The sequence below is a fragment of the Ictidomys tridecemlineatus genome, chromosome 2, assembly GCF_052094955.1.
Source record: "Ictidomys tridecemlineatus isolate mIctTri1 chromosome 2, mIctTri1.hap1, whole genome shotgun sequence".
Classification (NCBI taxonomy): Eukaryota; Metazoa; Chordata; class Mammalia; order Rodentia; family Sciuridae; genus Ictidomys; species Ictidomys tridecemlineatus.
The window spans coordinates 154376613-154395318 of NC_135478.1; the positions used below are offsets into that span (position 1 = coordinate 154376613).

The 18706-nt window shown below is 33.1% G+C and overlaps 1 long non-coding RNA gene across 1 annotated transcript in view; it reads left to right on the forward strand.

The window, feature by feature from the left end:
* The window catches only part of LOC144375380 (uncharacterized), a 60315-nt gene that overhangs the window by 39383 nt on the left and 2226 nt on the right, over positions 1 to 18706 (forward strand). The gene's annotated exons all lie outside the window — the stretch shown is intronic.

Below are 18706 nucleotides of genomic sequence, written 5' to 3' on the forward strand. Positions count from 1 at the left end.
GATTCAAAGGTTTGCAAAGTTAGATAACCATTTTAAAGTGCTTTGAAAAAAAATAAGAATTTTTCCCACTAATAGAATGACTGTAGTCATTGACTTATTTCATGAAAGCAAGTAATAGACAGATAAAGGCTGGTAATTTTCAAACATATTATCCCAACACTATACATTTTAAAGTGAATATGAGCTTACACCCATATTTTCTCACACAGTGACAATGTGATGGTTCTTTGGAGAGTGGGAATTTGATGTGTCTCTTATTGCCTTAACAGCATCAAACTGGTCTTGCAAAATTCAACTCAAAACCAAGTACCAGGGCCAGGGTTGTGGCTCAGTGGTAGAGTGATTGCCTAGCATATGTGAGGCACTGGGTTCCATCTCTGGCACCACATAAAAATACAAACAAAATAAAGGTATTGTGTCCATCTATAAATATATATATTTAAAAAGTACCAATTTCAAGTAAGGCTTGCACATTGCCTTGGAGAAAAAAAATATTTTGGAGTGCTTGTATAGACCCCTAAAAGAACTGGTAAGTTGCATGCCCGGTGCTGGATTTCATGTGACTGCACATCTCTCTCTGTCTTGGCCTATTAACTCCCACACCCCCTAAACATGGAGAAACACTACTATTCTTTTCTAGCCATAGAATATAAAAAAGGGAAATGCTCAATAGACACAGTAGGGGGCGCACTCCAGCATGGGGTTATGCTGGCACAGTCATTTCCAGCAAGGCACAATAATTTCCCAGTAAATTGAGGAAAGTAGTAAATTGCTTATCCCTAAACTTTAAAGCATTTTCATTAGACACTGTGAATTGGGGTGTGTGTGTGTGTGTGTGTGTGTGTGTGTGTGTTTGTGTGTGTGTGTGTGTGTGTGTGTGTATGAGAGAGAGAGAGAGAGAGAGAGAGAGAGAGAGAGAAAATGCTTGCACTCAGAACAAAGATTCCCTTAGGCTTGTGGTGATTGCAGAAACCAAAATATGGGGCATTCCTAGAACTCATTTGTGATATTATGAAGAAAGAAGAGAAGATGGCTTGTCTTGAAAGGTCTCTGTTTCCATGAATGGGATTTGGAACGTATCACCTAGAACTCTGCACATAGGAAGTAGAACTAGTTAAGAAATTGAAGAAATTGAAGGGCCACCACTAGTGAAGCAGAGAAAATGAACTGGACAAACTGTGCCTGGGTTTCTAAAAGACAGCATTCATTTCAGGGTCTGAAACTTGCCTTCTTTTATTGAACTTAGATATGAGGAAAATATTTGCATAGTATTCAGATGTGTCATCCTTAAAAATGTGAATATTTAAGATAGTTGAGCAAGGGGAAATAGGTCAAAATATATTGCACACAGTTAAAAATAGCCACCACTGAAAATATGTATTTGGCATGGTGTCTTTTCACATTTACTCTAATTAGCCACTTAGCTCACTCCCTGCCCACCTCTGGGATGGGGGGTTTATGGTACTCTGCTGGCTGCCCCAAGCCCACAAATTGAAGAGTAAATCAGTTATTTCTAGAATTAAAGCAATAATTATCTTCCTTTTATGTCAATGAAGAGATTCTTTTCAATGCAAAAACAACAAAAAAATCACCATCATCATTAGCAGAGAATTTCTTCTCTCTTGAGGCTTGGTTTTGTGCCTTGTTTTTTAATTCATTTATTGCCTCCCCTTACCTCCTCAGTGTGGACCTTTTCTTGGAAGGTGATGGATGCTATCACAAATCTAAATTTCAATTACACTCTCTTACTAAGCCATCACAGCTGGATTCTTAGCCCACTGTGAAGTTTAAATTGGTAACTTCAAAACTGTTCTATAAATTTCAGCAACAGCTGATTTGGCCAGAATTTCAATGTTATCTCCATTCCTAATTTTATAAAGGGAAGAAGGAAAATGAACCAGCCTCTAATGATTTACTTAAGAGAATGCATGAACCATCACACTCATTTTTTTTTCTTTCAAAAGAATGTTCTCATAAATGTTTTGTCCCTCTTGCATTATTTTACAATTTATTATGGCTATAGAGCAGCACATTTTGCCAATGACTTAGAAAACTAAGAAGCTATATATTTATGACTAGACAAGTACGTGATGTGAACATACTGTTCTAAAAGAATACTTTTACATTGGAGTATTTGAGCTCAAGGAATAAAGGATTTTGTTTTGCTTGTAACAGAGCCAAAGATCAGTGTATACTCATGGAATCTGCAGAAAAGACAACACTGTTAGAGGGGAATTATATATCTACTAGTGAGATGAGCTTATTTGGAATTAGGAATTTGGGGGCTTTGTAAAAAGCACTTCAGAGGGAATAATGGAATTTTTTCAAAAGGCTATGACAGTCCTAAACAGAGCTATGGGGTGTCCATTGTTTTAAATTGCTAAGCAGTCTCTGAGGGCTTTCTGATTCTCTGAAGATAGCATTGAACCATAATTCTATATTCTTGAAAACCTGTTTCATGGCATCTGTATTTTAAGTTGCTAAAGACCCCTACCCAGTCACTCAAACATTAATGAATCCTATGGAATAAAGAGCTGTGACCCAGTCACAAGCAATTACTAAGGGACTTTTGAGAAAGGCAGTAACTCCTAATGATCTTGTAAAGTTGAGGATTATCTGAGAAGAGATATCATAAAATTGTGAATCAAATAACAAAATAAAGAGATAAGAAATATGTTAATCTACTAATATCTTTCTTTGTAAAAAGGAGTACTTTAAAGATCTTATTAAGAATAGAATTTGTATGTTTAAGAGACAGAGATAATATGTGAATGTCACAGTTAGAGCAGACTTTTTTATTTATATATGACTGCAGAATGCATTACATTTCTTATTACATATATAGAACACAATTTTTCTTATTTCTGGTTTTTTATAAACAAAGATTCTTGTCACTACACCTTTGGAAATTAATGACTTTTTTCTTATGTCCAATTTTCTCAGTCATTTCTCATGTTTTCTGGGAATGTATATCTAGACTTATTGAGTTGTTGTTGAGCATCCTAAAAATGAGTTTGAGTTACTTTATGATCTTACTTGATGTAGTTTTGTAACATGTAAAAAAATTAACATTTGGGGCTGGGGTCATAACTCAATGGTAGTGTGCTTTTATAACTCAGTGGTAGAGGGCTTGCCTCTGCATGTGTGAGACACTGGGTTTGATCCTCAACATGGCATAAAAATAAAAAATAAAGAAAATAAAGACATTGTGTCCATTCTCAACTAAAAATATTTTTTAAAATAACATTTTATCCAAATAGTAAGCAAAATTTGAAAAATGCAAGAACAGATTAAAAATATAAAGATTAAGCTACCTAGGGACTTAAAAATTGCCAACTTTTAAATAGAATGTGATGGAGCTAATTATTCAGAGAGTTTGAAAAGTTTGTATAGATATTGCATGTTTTATGAGTTTTGTGTCATAGATTCATTTTATAAAAGCATTTTTCTCAGGATAATCCATGAAACCATTAGTAGTTTGAAAATTACTGCTTTATCAGAGTTGCTGTTTTAAGTCTGATTATCTCATATTGTCTTAAATCTGACTTAAGAACTTCACTTGGTAAGATACTGTTTAAGCTGAAGAATTGAGAGTAAGGAGAATGGAGAGTTTGTGCTGAGAAAATGGGATGTTCAAGAAATGAGGCTTAAGTTGAATGGAATCAAGCAACTAAGAATAACAGTATGGATATCAAATAATGTATTTAATATTGCTCTCGGACTTATCTATGCTAGGTATAATATAGTGCATCTTATTTAATTCACTTTGCTTCATAGAAATTATGAACTTTTATCATCTAAATCTTAAAGGAATTAAACTGTAAAATGTACTTAGCTTTAGATTTGTGGGACTGAAACTTTATCTATAGAGATTCAGTGGAGATGCTCAAGAGGCCTATGGACATATGAATCAGAACCTCAGGAGAAATACTTGGTATGAAGATAGAGAATTTCAGACTTATTGGTCTTAATTGACAATTCAAGTCACATACATATATGAAGGATGAGAAATTATCTTTGGATTTGGAGTCATTAGTGATCATAAGTTATTTTAGACAAGTGGAAGGTACAAAACTATATGATACTGGACTAAAGAATTAACTTTTCCAAGGTATTTACTTATTAATAAAAGGAGAGAATTAGATTAATGCTGTTTTTTTAAGAATTTAAACTTTATTGTACTTATTTGTTTTTATATGATACTGAGGATTGAACCCAGTGCCTCACCTGTGCTAGACAAGCACTCTAACCTAGCCCAATACTGTTTTAATAAAAAGTCTGGGTTTAGTGAAAGAGATTTCAAACACACACATGAACTGATAGTAGACTGCTGTGTCAGCATCTCATTTTTTGTCTAATTAAGACCCTTCATTAACTGTTGAAACTAGTGGAAAAACAAAGCTAAACAACTGAAATTTAAAATTTCAGTTGTTTCTTGTATCTCTCCCTATATTGGCTTAGGAAAGAAATACCATGGAAGGGGGTTAATGTAATGCATTAGTAGACTCTAGAATCATTTTACTTGGCTCCACCAAATTAGATGTTAAAACTAAACAATAAGGGAAATAAATTTGAGGGTCAATGTTTATTAGTTGGAGATCCTTATTTTTAAAAATCTCATTTTTATGAGAAATTGTTATTTTGTTTGCTTTTGTTAAGTCTTGTGATATTCTCAAGTTTAGTCATTTTGAGCAACTATACTTATATTAGAGAACAATCATTTCTTGGTTATCTCTAATAATATACAACAGCAATGCACAGATAAGTATCAAGTAAAAAAACAGTAGGAAATGTAAATACCTTACAGAATAAAAGAAAACACTTTTTAAAAGGCACTTGAGTCCTCGCCAGTACATGACATAAAGATATGGAGTTGCATGAAAGTGTTATGGTCCTAGATTGTTGTGTAATAACCACTGCTATCCTTTCAGCAAATAAGCTCTACCTTATTTTTCTGGTAAATGAAAATAATACAAATTGTCATTAGACTATTATACCACAGAGAGGATACATTCATCTGTATTTGAAAGTTCAAACACACTGAGGCCATGTAAGATTCAGGAACCAGAGAATATTTCTTTGTATTTAAAAAAAAAAAGCTGCAGAAATGGGGTTTTTTTATAATCCTTTGATTTTTAATACTTTCTTGCTTCCATAATTAAGCCATTTGAAAGTAATAAAACTAAAATTATCTCACCTATCACCCTTCACCTTTGAATAAAACTGTTTCATTCTTATCTTGTAATGCCAACTTATTGATGCTCTGCACACAGAGCGAATCAGGGCTGTTAGCTATATGCAGAATGTAATATGTCAATAAGGTTGAAAATGACTCTAGAAATGAATCATAGGCAAGAGATGAATGGAAACTTTTACTTTTCCTTAATGTAAAAATTCTTTCAACTACAGTTTTTATCATAAACTGACATTGCATTTTCCATATTAGTTTTTGTTACTAATAAAAAGCCCAGGCACAATCTTACTGAATTTTATTTTCTGACCACCCAATATCCTTTATTTCCTATAATTGATAATTCAAGTCACAGAAATACATGAAATAGTTTATTGCCACTGGATGAGAAATTATCTTTGGATTTGGGGTCATTGGTGATCATAAATTATTTTGGACAAGTGGAAGGTAGAAAACTATATGATACTGGACTAAAGAATTTAGTTTTCCAAGGTATTTTTTGAAATTTTTGAAATGCCAGTGGCATTTGCTTTTTAAAATTTGTTTACAAGACTTCAAAGATTTAGAATATTCTTATTCAGTTATGCAATTTGTATATGTTGATTCTTTTCTTAATGCAGAAGCTATATGATGAATCAAACAGACAAAATCCCTGTCCCCACATGGCTTACTTACAGTCTAGTGGAGAAGGTCAAGAAAAAGCAACAAATTACTTTATACGGGGGAATAAAAGGAAAAGTGCAAGATGTTGCTGAATGGTTTATCAGATTCCTAAGTATTCTGTTGGGATCAGGAAAGCCCTCCTGAAATAAATGCAGGTTTAAGTTAGAATATGGAAGGGAAGGAGTCAGATGGGAAGAGACAGGCTCCGGAATAAAAGAGTGTCCCTGGTAGAAGTAGAAATGTATGTATCAAATACCTAAGATGAGCCTTAATTTTTTTTTAAGTCATACGTACATCTCTTTTTAACTATTGAGATGCCTCTGAGCAAGAGCACATGATCTGTTTTGGCTTCTTGTACTTCCACAATTTTTTAGAACACCTCACACTTAAGTAACTAAGTGTTGATTACTGATCAATGTAGAATAAAAGCATATGCAATTTCAAATGCGTGATAGTCATGACTCTAAAAAAATCTGTTTTGAGATTGACTTAAAGGTGTCAACGTTACACTAGTTGCCTGTCTAAATTTCTATGTTGATTATAGTGAAGAAGAACATTAACTGTAAAGTCAAATGGATGTAAAATCATTTGGATGACATATGCATTCTGCCCATCTACTCTTATTTCTGAAAATATTGACTCTCTATGCTCATTCTAGGTTTGGGCAAAAGAATGGGGGTGGAAGTGGTAATTAAGAACCCACTAGTAAAAACTAGAGATTGCATCTCTTTAAAAATTTAAAATAATATTTTAGCTATTGCCAATAAGCAGTTATTCTAATTGCAAATGAGCAAAGCTTTCTACAAAATAATATTTATCCCTTCAAGTTCATGATGGGAATGTATCCATAATTTTAATAAAGCCCCAGAAAAGCCACTAGTGAAAAGAGAAATACAGACCAAATTGGTGGAAAGCAAGATGATATTTGAACAGAGATAGGAGGATGATAAGCTTAAAAGTGGAGATTTACCATGAGCTCTAGTATAGGAATGTGTTTAAGGTATTAACACAACTTACAAATTGATCCTGGCATTCCAGTACAAGACTGCATGACAGGAGTTTTTGTACATATGGCTGTTCACAAGGGACTGACCTGTTGTCCAGGCTTGGCAACAAGTCTCTTCAAGGCCTTCTGCTGATAATACCATCTGGCCAGGATGCATTCCCAGCAGGGGTTGTTATTCATTGTTCACTGGCTCTTTTCTTTGCTCCTTTCACTGAATTTTTTATTAAATTGAGAGTTTTTAAAGAAAAGGAAATTGATGTACCTCTCTACACTTGATATCAGGGATTAATCTTTGTTAATTTTTTATTTTTTCAGTACTAAATAAATCTTTTTAGTTTTTTTATATTTGACACTGTATTAATTGTTCCATAATTTATGCATTACAAAAATAATTATAAGTATGAAAAATAATATATTTTAGGTTACTAACTGCCAAAATAGAGAAAGCATGATGTGTAAATACTGAATTGAGATGTTAATGGAGATATTCTTGAAAAAAGTAATAATAAAATAGAATACTACAATTAATACTTATTATCATTAATTACTTCTGTTAGTAATATCTTTTGGGGGGCACCATCCATATATCAAGTACCATATTTAATTCTTCCAACACTATATTCACTATTATACATATTATTTAGCTAAGAAATGAGGCTGATTTAGTTAGTACATACAGTTCCATTTTGCAGTAGAATTTTGTTTAAGGCAAATCTATAGTACACTTGTCTGTGTATGTTATGTTTGGATTTCTCAGATGACTAATCATTGTACATTTAGATGTACCTGCATATATTGCATAACTCACAACATATCTTAGGTTCCTTTTCTTTGGTTTTCCATATCAGATGATTCTGATGAAACGCATTTGTTTCTGACATTTTCATCAAATGTTTTATCTCTGAATTAATTATCTAAATTCATATATGTTTGTGAATATCTTTCTTCTAAAAAGGACAATATAATTTTGCTGGTTATTGGAACCTCACTTTGTAATCCTGTTTTCTTAGTTGTAGATGCTCTTCCACCACTCTCTAGCTGTGAATGTGTCAAGTGAGACTACTAATGCCTGTGTTTTTCTTGTTTTCTTTATAACTTGTGAATTCTATGTGTAAGACTATCAGAAGGCTTTTTAGGAGATAAAAATTATATAATTTATGTGCAATATAAGAAACACAATCACGGGCATCTATGGGAAGAGGAGCTATTAAATTAACATGACTAATTCTGTTCAACTTTTTCTTTAAAATTCATTCACAATTTCTTTAGTTGTTTTGACATGTGTTAGCACTCATTTGTATCACTTAATAAACACTCTTAAATGACCATCATGTCACGTTGTTGAATGAATATGTTCCATGAATAGCTCTCAAGGACATCATACCTCAGTAGCTACCTTGGAGGTCATCACCTATGAAAAATAATAGTAAGGAGGTGATCTTACAGAAGGATAAAGCTATGATAGTTACATGGACTTGGTCCAATGAAAGCATCTGAGACAAACTGTTATATGAGGCTTAGGATGATGAAGGACATGGTCAGAAAAGGAAGCTTGGATATCTATTCCATCACTTGAAAGGTGGGGATAATTTTGATAGAACAAAAGAGAGTAGGAAGATAAGGAAGGAAAAGAGGAATTTTAGGAAAAGAGAACAGTGTGTGCAAATCAGAGCAAATATAATGAAGATATATGTTAATGTTTGTTTTCATTGATTCTGGTGGAATACTGTGACAACTTATAGAGAAACTTGGAGAAATTTCCTTCTTTTTCTACTCACTTTATATATCTGCTTATCTTTGTGTAATTTTTAGTTGGTGTTTTGAACTCTTGCCTCTGTCCACAAAGTCTTCTGGTTCTCTATGATTTTCATTTGTGCACTAAAGATTATTTTTTTCTACTTGAAACTGTCAGATATTAACATTATTTGTTCTTCCCTTATATTCACTTACTGAACACATGTTGGACTATCATAACACATGTTGGTATAGCCTATGATTGGACCTCCTTAAGTTTTCTTATGGATGAAGGCAGTGTTCCAGCAGTCTTCTTTCTCTCAAAAAGTTTTTTATTTGAGAATTATTTTAATTTTATGTCCATTCTTCCTCCCTTTAGCTGCTAGGCCTCCTAAAGTATGAAGTTGTTTGTCTCTATCAGTTTATGAAATGACTTGCTTCAGAAAATATTGAACACCTTCCATTTGTACCTCTTGAATTCTACATGGAAATACAGCAGTCTATCATTCACCTATAAATCTAGAAGTATTAAGTTGATACTTATTTATATTCTCATTAATAAAATTGAGTTTGAAAAAAGTTGGATATTGCCTCAGAAGAATGAACTAAATTTTGATTCAATATGAGCACATAAAAAATCATACAACCAGAAACTAAAAACTGATGAGAAAAAATGAAGGCAAACAGAAGGTACATTTATGTTTTCTATTTAATGTCAAAGTAGGCTTTTCTTATTGTAATTTGGTATTTGAGACATATTATATAATAATAACATTAAAAATTATTTAAAATTTCAAATTAAATCTTAATCTTATTAGATGCATTAGTAAGCTTGAAAGAACTTTTATCATACATAGTCAAAGCACAGTGACCAAAATAACTGAATAAGAAAACAAAGTATTCAGATATCTCTTGAAACATTTTCTGAAACATGTAAACTGGAGTTGTGAATTTTACCCCTAATTAAGAGTACAGAAGAAGAAGCAAAGTAGGATTTACCAAAGGTAGAGTCACCTAAAAATAGATTATCCCAGAATGATAAATTAGAGACAATATTGGAATTATCAGGTGCAGCATGTACATACTGTTTATGTATTTATTTAAATAAATAAAATACAATATTGAATAAATGCTAAAAACTTTAAAATCAAACTAAAAAGAGAATCAATAAATGGAGAATAAGTTCAAATAGATAACAATTATAACAAAGAATTAAAGAGTTAGAAAACATGAAAGAGTCTAATATGAACAAATATCTTGCCAAGAATAAAAGATGTTGGGAATTAGCAAATTAAAATTAAAATTCATAAAAACAATAGCATCTAACCTGAAGATCAGTAAGCATAGTTAAAGTGGTGTTAGAGCCATAGAATTTGGGAGAAGATGATAAAAATAATACTGAAATTTAGATCTAGAGAAGTTAAGTATGCTTTTTCTGATCACTAAAATTTAATTATAGTATTCATAGATTTAAATATATATGATATATAGTTCCATATTAATCATGATAAAGTAGAATGAGGAAAGGTATAAAATTAATTCAAAATAAGTTAAGAATAGAGAGAAAACTAACCAATATTAATGGTATAAGAAGGCTGAAATAATAACATTGAAAATGACTAAATATATCTATAATTACAAAATAATATGACAAAAATTAACAAGTATAATTTAAAAATTAGCTTTTAGAATATTTGAAGAACAAAGAATAAAAAAGTAGCAAGTTAATATAGTTGTATTGACAATCAATCAACAAATACATGAGAAAATGTTCAACATCTCTAATAATTAGAGTAAAGCAAATCAAGACTACTCTCAAATTTCCCAGTCAGAATGACAGTTATCAAAAATACAGACAACAATAAAGGTTGGCAAGGATGTGGGGAAAAAGGCACACTCATACATTGCTGGAGGGACTGCAAATTGGTGCAACCACTCTGGAAAGCAATATGGAGATTCCTCAGAAAATTTGGAATGGAACCACCATTTGATCCAGTTATCTCACTCCTCAGTCTATGCCCAAAGGATTTAAAATCAGCACACTACAGTGACACAGTCACATCAATGTTTACAGCAGCACAGTCACAATAGCTAAATTGTGGAAGCAACCTAGATGCTTTTCAAAAGATGAATGGAAAAAGAAACTGTGGTGTATATATACACAGTGTAATATTACTCAGCATTAAAAAAGAATAAAATTATGGCATTTAAAGGTAAATGGATGGAGTTGGAAAATATCATGCAAACAAAGTAAGCTATGCATTAAATGTCCATTAATATTTGCTTTATATATTTAGGTTAATGCATATATATTTAAAATTGTTATGTCTTTTGATTACTTGACACCTTTTCCACTAAATAATCACATCAATAATTATTAACATTATTAATAATTAATTATTAATTTAAAATTAATTAATATTCATTATCTCTTGCAACGGTTTTTCTTGAGGCCTATTTTAATCTGATATAAATATCTTTTGGTTGCTATTGTCATGGAATATCTTTCTCCATCCCTTCTCTTCCAGTTTATGTAAATTCTTAGAGCTAAAATGTGTAACATTTAGGTATGATACATATTGTTGAATATGTCATACATTGTTTTATCTTGTATTTTTTTTAACCAAAACAGGATTTGAGAGTTTAATCTCTTTACAGTCAAGGTTTTTATTCAGAGTAAAGACTTATTCCTGCCATTTTGTTAATTTTTCTCTGATTGTTTTATGAATTCTTTGTTTCTTTCTTCCCCTCTTGTTTACCTTTGTGGCTTGTTTTTTTTTCTATAATGCTAAGCTTGAATTCCATTGTCTTTCTTGTTTCTGAATCTGCTATAAACTCTTCTTTGTGTAATGTTTCCTTACTTTCTAATGTTTCTTCTGTCCCTGCACATATATCTAATGGTAAAATCACATCGTCTAAATCTATAGAATGGCTTTAATAAAGACAGACCTAACTGCAGATGCACCCTAGGATATTGTTAGGGAAGGGTGTATTGGCTTTGGTTCTAGAGAGACAGCAGTGTAGTCTCTATGCAGCTTTTTCAGCAACAAGTACATGTACCTCAATAATCTAGACAGTAAGAGTTTATGGAAATGGTGGTGACACTGTATATTGTTAGATTTCTCAGTAGCAAGGATTTTAATGGCCCTTGTCTTCCTGTTTTGCCCACAGCAGAGAGACTTGGTTGGGATACTCTACCTAGTGTTTCACTGACATAGCCCACAAGCAGCCACAGCAGTGCTGTATCTACAATATAGATGTTCAGAGAGTCTGTGCAGCTGGTATTGTAAGAACAGTATACTGCTAGACTACTATGCCACCTGTGGCATAGGAGCAAGTTCACTCTCTGAGGCATGGATAGATTCAGCCCCCAAAAAAGTCAAAGTATGTGCCTCTAAGGCATACTTCAGTAACTCAATCCAATGGGGCAGAGATGTAGCTATAGTTCTGATCTTTAGAATTAGAGAGCAATATTGGCAGAGGTCCAGAGAATAGGGGTGTTCCAGAGGTTTGGGCCCCATGGAGCAGGGTGCAGCTCCAATTCAGATCCCAGTGCAGACAAAACAGAGTGGTAACCTGGGCATCAGGTTAGTAGGTAGTATATAATGTCGACTGTGAACACAGAGGTGGTGGGACTTAGTAGTGGCCCAGGCTCTACAAGACTGGGTGCAGAAGCAGTAGGCATGCAAAAATAGCAGGCCACTGCTATGTCTTGGGGTCTAGGGATGAGGTCATCTACTCTGGTAATTTTACTCCCCATGGAGGTGCGGTTCTTCAGCAGATAAGACTGTGGAGTGCTAGTCCAGTTCCGAGAAATTGACATTGGTTAGCCAAGACGGTGAGGTGGCAAAGCTCAACCAAAGCCCAACTATTGCTGGTGGTATACTAAGCCAGCTTAGGAGCCTAGAAGCAGAAGTCCTCTGGTGGGGCAGGGCTCTCTGTCCTCCTTTACCAGGAGATAACAAATGTAAATGGTGTGAGAGATGCACCAGTCTGAAGTTGTTTTTTTTTTTTTATTGTTATTCAAAACATTACAAAGATTGCAGAATCACATCAGTTACACATTCACATTTTTACATAATGGCATATTGGTAACTGTTGTATTCTGCTACCTTTCCTATCCTCTACTATCCCCCCTCCCCTCCCCTCCCATCTTCTTTCTCTACCCCATCTACTATAATTCATTTCTCTCCTTGTTTTTTTCTCCCCATTCCCCTCACAACCTCTTATATGTAATTTTATATATCATTGAGGGTCTCCTTCCATTTCCATGCAATTTCCCTTTTCTCTCCCTTTCCCTCCCACCTCATATCTCTGTTTAATGTTAATCTTTTCCTCCTGCTCTTCCTCCCTGCTCTGTTCTTAGTTGCTCTCATTATATCAAAGAAGACATTTGGCATTTGTTTTTAGTGATTGGCTAGCTTCACTTAGCATAATCTGCTCTAGTGCCATCTATTTCCCTACAAATTCCATGATTTTGTCATTTTTTAGTGCTGCATAGTACTCCATTGTGTATAAATGCCACATTTTTTTTATTCATTCATCTATTGAAGGGCACCTGGGTTGGTTCCACAGTCTAGCTATTGTGAATTGTGCTGCTATGAACATTGATGTGACAGTATCCCTGTAGTATGCTCTTTTAAGGTCTTCAGGGAATAGTCCGAGAAGAGCTATGGTAGTTCCATTCCAGCTTTCCCAGGAATCTCCATACTGCTTTCCAAATTGGCCACACCAATTTGCAGTCCCACCAACAATGTACAAGTGTACCCTTTTCCCCACATCCTCGCCAGCACTTGTTGTTGTTTGACTTCATAATGGCTGCCAATCTTACTGAAGTGAGATGGTATCTTAGGATGGTTTTGATTTGCATTTCTCTGACTGCTAGAGATGGTACGCATTTTTTCATGTACTTGTTGATTGATTGTATGTCCTCCTCTGAGAAGTGTCTGTTCAGGTCTTTGGCCCATTTGTTGATTGGGTTATTTGTTTTCTTACTGTTTAATTTTTTGAGTTCTTTGTATACTCTGGATATTAGGGCTCTATCTGAAGTGTGAAGAGTAAAAATTTGTTCCCATGATGTAGGCTCCCTGTTTACCTCTCTTATTGTTTCTCTTGCTGAGAAAAAAACTTTTTAGTTTAAGTAAGTCCCATTTGTTGATTCTTGTTATTAACTCTTGTGCTATGGGTGTCCTGTTAAGGAATTTGGAGCCCGACCCCACAATATGTAGATTGGAGCCAACATTTTCTTCTATCAGACGCATAGTCTCTGATTTGATATCAAGGTCCTTGATCCATTTTGAGTTAACTTTTGTGCATGGCGAGAGAAGGGGATTCAGTTTCATTTTGTTGCATATGGATTTCCAGTTTTCCCAGCACCATTTGTTGAAGATGCTCTCCTTCCTCCATTGCATGCTTTTAGCCCCTTTATCGGATATAAGATAGTTGTAATTTTGTGGATTGGTTTCTGTGTCCTCTATTCTGTACCATTGGTCCACCCGCCTGTTTTGGTACCAGTACCATGCTGTTTTTGTTACTATTGCTCTGTAGTACAGTTTGAAATCTGGTATCGCCACACCTCCTGATTCACATTTCCTGCTTAGAATTGCTTTTGCTATTCTGGGTCTTTTATTTTTCCATCTGAATTTCATGATTGCTTTATCTATTTCTATAAGAAATGCCGTTGGGATTTTGATTGACATTGCATTGACCCTATAGAGAACTTTTGGTAATATCGCCATTTTGATGATGTTAGTTCTGCCTATCCATGAAGTTTTATCTAATACCTTCTGTGCCAAACACAGTGTTAGGAACTGAGAAAATACAAATGAGTGAGGAATGGGAATGTGTTACCATCCACTGAGATAGAAAATGAGTATAATATCATCTGATATGACATTGAGATCGGGGCCCTCATCAATGTTTCTGTATTGCCTGTAGCATTTAATATGTCTACACAGTAGGATCAATAATGTTTAATGATTTAATTTAAGCACAAGAAATGTGTGCAGAGTGCTAGGAGGGACCTCAGACATAGAATTACTTATTTTCTGTTTTCAAATTGGATCTTAAAAATTTGAGTAGGAAACCTCTTCAGAAAAAAAAAAAATGATGAATGCATTCTGAAGGGGAAACAGCATGTAAAAATGCAGATATATGTGATGATTTAGTGAAGTGCAATAAGCATGTTGGTAATACATGGGAAGATAGAGATAAAGAAATATGAGGATGGAGAGGGCATTGGGAAAATAGAGGACTTCTGAGTCTCCCTATTTTCAACTTTATCTTTTAGAATCTCTACATACATTGGTTGGGGATAATGACTAAACTTACATACTATTGACTCATGTATATATTTTAGTGAAAAAAAGTAGTTGTTAAAATAAATAAGTAAAGTGGTTTTATTTTTTTTTAATCATTGGAATTCTTATTGGCTATGTAAGAATGATTTGTTCAGAAAATTCTCCAAGTACTTTATGACATGAAATTATAACTTACTTTATTTTTCATCGTTATATATAGAGAGCTCAGGTTTGGCAGGCAGTTTCCTAATTGCTTTAGCACATATGTTAACTCCATTCCTAATTGCCTAAAAGGTTTTAACGATGGAAAAACACATTTTGAATATAAACATTATGGATAGGAAGACTGTTTATCATTCCTACTTTATGCTTAGCAAAAACAAAAATAAAATTTCACACACATACACAATTAACCATGGTATACTTAAATAGTGAAAATTTTTTTAAATAGAAAATAGCAAGTTTTGAATTTGGAACACTTCCAGATTTTTAAATACTTTGTCATTCCACAGAATGATTTATCACTGCCTTTGTTGACTGGGGGAAGGCTCTACATAAAGTGAATAAGGAAGAGAGATTATTACTAAGAAGTCATATGGACATGCAACTCTGATCTGATAACTCTCAGTAGCTGTTCTAAAATATTACTGTTCTCTGCAGGGCCAAATTCTGTTTAGTGGTTTTAATTTCATTGTGAAACTTGAAATTAAATAATTACTGAAGCTAAATTTTCAGAAATAAAAACAGCAAAATTCCTAATAAAATTATGTACAAATACTAGCTATTCTAAACAAATGATAAAATAGAAATGAGTATTCTTGCTTTCCATAAAATATCCTCACTGGAGAAGAAAATGTCTGTAGAAAATGTGCACCAAAAACTCATTGGTATTTATGAACAAATTATGTTTTTATAGTATTTATCTTTTTCTCAAATTCAAATATAATATTGTGGAAAAGCAGCATTAAATTAATTTTAGAATTGTAAGTCAATAAGAGTAGTTCTTTACACTTTTTTTCCATTTAAAATATAATTGAAGATATTGAAGGCATCAACAAATTTCTAGACTCATATGATTTGCCAAAATCGAATCAGGATGATGTATACAATTTAAACAGATCAATTTCAAACAATGAAATTAAAGATGTCATCAGAAACCTACCAACCAAGAAAAGTCCAGGACTGGATGGATACACAGCTGAGTTGTACAAGCCTTTAAAGAAGAAATAATACCAATATTTTTCAAGTTATTTCATGAAATAGAAAAAAGAGGAAGCACATCCAAACTCATTCTATGAGGCCAATATCACCCTGATTCCAAAACCAGGCAAAGACATATCAAAGAAAGAAAACTTCAGACCAATATCTCTTAATGACCATAAATGAAAAAATTATCAATAAAATTCTGGCAAATCTAATACAAAAGCATATCAAAATGATCGTGTACCATAATCAAATGGGGTTCATTCCAGGGATGAAAGATTAGGTCAACATACATAAATCAATAAATGTAATTCATCACATCAATTGACTTAAAAGATAAAAATCATATGATCACCTCAAACAATGCAGAAAAAAAAATTGACAAAATATAGTACCCATTCATGTTCAAAACACTAGAAAAACTAGGTATAACAGGAACATATCTCAATATCACAAAAGCTATCAATGCTAAACCTCAGGTCAACATCATTCTAAATGGAGAAAAATGAAAGCATTCCCTCTAAAAACTGGGACAAAACATGGATGTCCTCTTTCACCACTTCTATTTAACATAATTCTTGAACCACTGACCAGAGCAATTAGACAGATGAAAGAAATTAAAGGGATACAAATAGGAAAAGAAGAACTCAAATTATCACTATTTGCCAACTATATGATTCTATAGCTAGAAGACCCAAAACATTCCACCAGAAAACTTCTAGAACTAAAAAATGAATTCAGCAAAGTAACAGGATGCAAAATCAGCATCTGTAAATCAAAGGCATTTCTGTATATCAGTGATAAAATTCTCTGAAATAGAAACAAGGAAAACTACTCATTTACAATAGCATCAAAAAATAAAATAAAATACTTGGGAATCAATGACAGAGGTGAAAGACCTCTACAATGAAAACTAAAAAACACTAAAGAAATAAATTAAAGAAAACCTTAGAAGATGGAAAAATATACTCTGTTCCTGGATAGGCAAAATTAATATTGTCAAAATTACCATACTATCAAGAGCACTATACAAATTTAATGCAATTCCAATCAAAATCCAATGATATTCCTCATAGAAATAGAAAAAACAGTTATGAAATTCATCTGGAAAAATAAGAGACCCAGAATAGTTAAAGCAATCCTTTGCAAGCAGAGTGAAGCAGGTGGCATCACTGTACCAGACATGAAACCATACTACAGAGCAATAGTAAAAAAAAAAAAAAAAAAAAAAAAAAAGGTGATTATGCAAAATTTATATATAGGAAAACAAAATGATCATAATATCTAGTATTTACTTTAAATGAATCATGTACACAAATTGAGAGGGAGAATTATATGTTGGAGGTATTCATATAAAAATGAAATCTTATAAATACATCAAATGGATCCCTAAAAAAACAAAGTATTGAGTTGCTAAGATATCAGCATCCAAAGTTATATATCCAGAGAACATAAAATTGTATTTTTCAAAATATATTTGCCATAAGGACAAATCTGTCCTTATAAGTCACATAGAACATTCAGCAAAATAGCTATTGACTGACAGTTCACAACAGCTGTATGTAGCTTTAAATATTAAAGCTATATACAATGTGTATCCAAGAGAATGACGGTGCTAATCAGATCCATAAAGCAAACTCGTTCATGTGTTCTTTCTTTTTCACCTGCTGAACTTTAGCTTATATGGAACAGAGTGCCCATTTCTCTCTGAGATATCTGTAAGACCACTTTCTAGAGTTCAGTTCTAAAAGACAGCAATTGCTGAGAGTTTCTGTGGTGACATTTGTATGTTCCCATTTGAATATTCCAGGGGTATAGGCCCAGTCACTGTCAGCTGATGCAGAAGATTCAGAACTTCCAGGGGTTCTGCTTCCTTGAAACAGAGATACTACACAAGAATAAGTAAAATGCAAGTGCTGAAACAAACATTTTGACAGTGATTATATTTAACTCCTGGGAAAATTACTTTTCAGTTTTCAATATTTGTTATAGACCACAAAGAATCCACAAAAAAATAAGGTGCTACCCAGGGATTGATCACAATAAAGCTTGATACTTTTTACATCCAAAGCAGACACTTAGGCTGCCAAAACAGCTTTCTCCTGAGGGTATTGCTTTCAGCTTTGGAAGCAGAGATACTGGGAAAGTGACTCACAGACTCATAAGAATATTTAGAAATAACTTCAGACCATTAGTTGACCATTAGCTGTCCAAGCATGCCATAAAGATTCTCAACTTCTGGAATTCTTTTACATGGAAAATAAGCATCTGTATGTTTACATAAAACTAGAGGAGTTTATTGTGTAGCTATATTTATGGTTACAGGGGGAAAAATCTAAAATGCCCTGAATATCTTTCAATAGAGAAATATTTGAAACAATATAGTATTACTGAATATGTAACATTATGCCATTGAAATAAATGAGTTTAGTGTCTGCTAAATTAGCACATTGTCCATTATACATTGTTAAGAAAAAAAACACATTGTAATGTATGTTTGGACAAGTATGGGGAAAAGTATGGATGGTACACTTAAAATAATTAATATTTTCTTCTTGAAGAAGGGTGAGAATAGGAAACAAGAGGACTTAGAGGAATAAAAAATAAGAT